The sequence below is a fragment of the Euprymna scolopes genome, chromosome 6 (assembly GCF_053919585.1).
Source record: "Euprymna scolopes isolate OS-2025 chromosome 6, ASM5391958v1, whole genome shotgun sequence".
Lineage (NCBI taxonomy): Eukaryota > Metazoa > Mollusca > Cephalopoda > Sepiida > Sepiolidae > Euprymna > Euprymna scolopes.
The window spans coordinates 25895483-25900760 of NC_136487.1; the positions used below are offsets into that span (position 1 = coordinate 25895483).

Genomic DNA, 5278 nt, shown 5'->3' on the forward strand with positions numbered 1-5278 from the left:
GAGAAATGGAGGCAAACCGATACCGTCAAAGCAGATAATGTCGACAAGGAGAATACGAAGGAACACGGCGAACCTTATAAATCAACATTTGAGCTTTGGACTAGCGCAGAGACAAGCATTCTCCTCAACTCCTCCCTCATATGTATGCCATTTTCCTTTTCTTCGATCCTCTTCTATACATTTCATTGAAATGTCAGATTCATTGGAAAATTTTGATGGAAAATAAAGATATTTTTGGTTTCCAAAACTGACTTTTCTGACTTTTCATTTTCATGAAGTTGTACATTTCGATTTCGGCACTAATCGTAGAATAGATTAATGCTTTATAATAATTACGTTGTCCTTTTGTCCGTCTGAGTTTTGTGCTGTTAAGTTGTGGACATTGCATCTTTATAACTTTCCATTACTCCGTCTGAATTATCCTTGCTATTAACTTTGTTTTTAATCTGGATCTAGAAAATACACCTACAATATGCCCAAACTCTGAAATATCGACAATCTTTTTGCAAACTCTATTACAGACAGAAACAACATGACAAACCCATACTTTTATCATGAAACGCATCACTTCATAAGTTCTGAGCCTTACCAATAATACAACTTTTAGTCAAAGTTCCACTTTGTATTATTTTGATTGTTTGGACAATTATTCTCAGTTTGGGTGTTAAGGACACAGCGTTTCGGTCGTTGAAACCTACAACCTTCATCAGGTGTGAAATCCATGTTTTTTTAAACTAAGGAAAAGGGATTATTTCTGTGTTGTAAGAAATCAGACTGAGTTTGAGGGTGTGTCTGTAAATTATAAAAGAGGTCAATTTTCAGGAGCCACTAACGTATTTTTTAAGGCTTTCTTATGATTCAATAGTTACTGCATCCTTATGTTAATTGTCAATATTAGTGAAAAAAAAATGTTTTACGAAACCGTGGATGGACATCCCACGCGTGTTTTCGTGTTTTTTTTTAACATTTTTTTTATTGGTTGATTATCTCCCTTGGGCTGGGCGTATTATTTGTTATTTGTTGTTATTTTAGACTCTTTCTAGGGTAATACAATGACTTCAACACTTCAGAAACGTTTTAATTCCTCTTTTGTTGGACAATTTGTCTTTGGCCGCAAAATAAGCCGAAGTTTACGATATAAATTCTTCATTGATTTTATTGTTTTAACTGTTGTTTTGGAGTAAATTTACCACTCTTGTTGATGGAATTGTAAATAAATTAAGAATTCAACACTAGGGATATTTTAAGTACGGTAGCCCCTATACAGCGAATGTGGTATTGTGGTGATTCCAATTATGTATGTGATGGCTAATTGAAGATATTAAATTATAATGTCAGCATGCCAGAGTAAGTGAATGTCCAGATAAGAATCAGATATTTCATGAGAGACCAACAGCCCCCCCCATTGCTTTTACTTAGTTAATTTACCATAAATAACGAGTTCAAGCAAGTGTCAATGGAACCGACCAGGTATTTGACGTAGAACTGTGTTTTAACCTTGTATTTAACGTGACATCATGGAGAGGCAAGTAAATAGTTACAATATATTGAATTACCTTCTTCTCCCCCTGAAAAGTAGATTGATGTATTATCTGTGGTCTGGGTGGCCCTCAGTTATAAGGGATTGTCGACAGTGCTTTTTTCTTTTTTTTTTACATGGAGTTCACCACTTATCAAGGCTCAATGGCCACTCAGGGATAAGGGTTATTGTGTGTACAGTAATCAAAGGGTAGTGTAGCAATAGTATTGGAGAATTGGTAAGGTGGGGAAAAAAACAAACCAAAACCGCTAATTGCAGTCTCAGAGAAAAAAAAAAAAGAAAAAAAAACTCGAATTTGGAAAAAGCGACAATTTACGCCGTTTCTCTTGGAATCCATCTTGAAAAAAAAAACAACAAACTGCAAAGGTGAATTTTTGTTTTGTTGTTGTAAAACGACAAACAAATTCGTATTACTAAATTACGAAGAGCAAATGTACAAGAAAGTAACATACGGGGAAAAAAGTTCACCAGTGGATTCCCTAATTGTTGTTCTCCGTTAGCAAAACATCAACTAAAGACTTTTTGGTAAACCAAATTTTTTTTTCTCTCCTCGGTATTAAAAAATACCACAGTTAAACTAAAATCAAGGAAAGATTTTTTTTTAAACTGAAGTTGTCACTGGATAACGGATATAAGACAGTAAAATGTCACGCAAAAAAAACAAAAACAAAACAAAAGAAAGAATTAAATGTAGTCCATACATTTTATTTTTTTCAATTATGACTCGAGTTGAAAAATCTTCTTTTTTTTTGTGGAAAAAGTTGTACTTAAGTTCTGCTGTTACTTATTAGGAAGTGCCTAAAACGGAAAAGTCAATCGTATTTGGTGGTTTCAGTAAAAGCCCCAATTTTTTTTTATTGGGTTGGATGAGCTTGACTCGCTAGCGAAGTGAGAAAATATTATTCGAGCAGCGATATTATTATTTATTGAAAACAGGATCTCTGAACAATTTTTGTTGTAACGCAAGCCATTTTATATTTTAGAATACACTAAAAAAATGGAAGTTTATCTAGAATTAAATGTAAACAAATTTTGTGAAAAAGTTCTAATTTGTAGCATTACATTTTAAGTTTACAATTTTTATAAAAAAATTCGATTCAAAATAAGATTAAAAGTCACAAGAATCAGAGTCAAATCGATTTGATAGGAAAAAGGGTTTCCTTTTCAGAGATAATGTTTCAAAACTCACAAAAACAAACTCACTATTTAGTATATATATATATATATATATATATATATATAACTATTTCATTTACTCACATAAAATTAATATACGAAAGTATAGATTTATGCGTAAACTTTAAGTATTTACTTCAAAAGTGCTCAATACGTAGGTAGAGCTTGTTAGTAATTTATAATATATATATATATATATATATATATGTATATATATATATATATATATGTATATATATATATATATATATATATATATATATATATATATTGTATCAATTTAACATTGGCTGAAAATGTTCTGTTATTACTCGTAAAAATGACTTCGTATTTCAGTGTCGTCTGCGTTAATGAATTTTAAATTTATAATTTGAACCTATTTACTCCCCCCCTCCATGTATATAAATATTTGCATTTTGTGACTAATATTGTTTTTTTATTTGTCTAGTTCATAACGCAAACAAATAAATGAAAATGCAATAATTTTGTTCTTTTATTTTTTCAAATAAAATTTATGAATAAAAGTAAAAAAAAAGTCAGTAAATCCTTTATTTTTTTCTGCTACGCACGCACACACGCACACACGCACAATAAAAAAAAACATCGATCTAATGACTATAAAATGTAAACAAAAAATACTTATATTTTAAAAAGAAAGCAAAACGTCGTAAGTATAAAAAATTTATTAAAAGTAAACGTTAATACCATCAATTTTTATGCTTGTGTTATTTCAACACAATCCATATTTTGCAGAAATATTAATGTATAAAATTTGTTAGGTGAAAGTTCAGTGTAGTTGCAAAACGCACGCACAAACACACACACACACACACACACAAAAGGAAGTATTTTTGTTTGTGTTTATTTAAAGTTTACGCAAGGAAGGATCCCTTATCTTATAGCGGGTGAAAGGTATTAAGAAGAAATAAAAAATGTTTTATAGAAGTAACCTGTAAACAAAAAAATACCTATGTTTTAAAAAGGAAGCAAAACGTCGTAAGTATAAAATAAAATTATTAAAGTAAACATAAGTACGCACAGTGGAAAGTATGTTTATGTTTCCGAAATAAGCTTTTGAAATAACAAGATAAGGCCGCCATTTTTGTTTCAGTTTCAATTGGTTAAGAAGTCTCATTTATCCAATTAGAACGAAGCATTCTTTGCGCATCATAGCGACACAAGTTATTTTTTATTCAGTTTTCTTTCAAATATTTATTAGGTATTTGGAATATTCCATTTTCCTTTTAAGGTTGATAACGGACGGAGCGATAAGCGTAATAATATAATGATGATGATGATGATGATGATAATAATAATAAAGAAAGAAATAAAGAAAGACGAAAAAATCGAGAGAAAAAGAAATATACAGAAAAAAGAAAAAAATAAGAAAGAAAAGATAAAGAAAAAAAAGGAGTAAGAATAAAAAAAATAAGTCAAGCAAGAAGATACTGTAAAATTTATGATTTATAATTTTTAATGGTTATAAATACGAAAAGAATACCATAAAACATGTTTAAAGGCATTATAAAATAATAAAAGTATATAATAAAAAAAATTAAATCTATATGGCTCGTTTTTCTTTGCAAAATTTATTTGTGAAGTAAGGCGCTCTGTGAATACTGGGTATCTTTGTACCTATGGTTTATCCAGTTTGTTCACCAATGTGCCTCTCGATGAAACTATCGGGATTTATGCCCATAGTCGTTCTCTCGCTAAGCCCCCATGTTCCTAAAAATATATTTCTTGAGCCATAGGTTTAGTCTTTCAATTCAGCATTCACATGTGTCATCAAATTGATGGAATAGCGATAGGAAGTCTGTTCTGCGACTGATCGTAACATTTCCACGCAAGACGTAATAAAAAACTGCCTTTTTCCCTCCAAGCTGGGTTGTTTTATCCTCCTAAAATCTCGCCCAGTCCCGTAGGCTTATCACGTTCTTCACGACTTCTTGCATAAAACCAGGTACACTTCTTGCGTTTTCTCTTTTTCTTCTTTTTATGTGTGAGTGGCAGAAAGAACACACGCTTTATCTCGTTGACATTCTTACTACAGATTCCTTTGGGACCAGGACTGTAGATATTGTTCTCAGATGTATACGAGAGTAGATACTACCGTGCTATTTTTATAGGTTTTTTTTTGTCAGTTTAAATTCAAGTTTCACGATATCTTTTTTTTTAAATTGTAAGATGGAAGCACAGAATAGTTATAAAACACCCTCAGCTCCTCATTAAGAATGGTTAGTATTTTAGCAGCACGCCACCAAGAATACATAAGTACCCAAAATTTCATTTTTATTGGACAATGTTTTTAATTTTAAATAAAATAAAACATTTAATCATTTTAAAATTTCATCTTGCATTATATTTTTTTATTTGTTAAACAACATGGTTAATCTAAATTAGATTTTAATCACATGATCACATTTTCAATAATTATGTGATTATATTTTACCCATTTATAGTTTGTAAAACATGCTAACAAACTTTTGCTCGATACCGGTGTCGACTTTTAAGAGTCCCTTTTAGTGATTACCTGGTTCGAGGATATTTGTACAAATAAAC

At 30.6% G+C, this 5278-nt stretch overlaps 1 protein-coding gene across 3 annotated transcripts in view; it reads left to right on the forward strand.

Moving 5' to 3' along the window:
• The window catches only part of LOC145277575 (uncharacterized), a 39138-nt gene extending 38891 nt beyond the window's left edge, over positions 1–247 (forward strand). For all 3 annotated transcript variants that reach the window (XM_080129068.1, XM_080129067.1, XM_080129069.1), the window contains exon 4: positions 1–247. This exon is cut by the window's left edge and continues 1805 nt beyond it. The gene's annotated coding sequence lies outside the window, so the exon portion shown is untranslated.
• Positions 248–5278: the final 5031 nt, after the last annotated feature.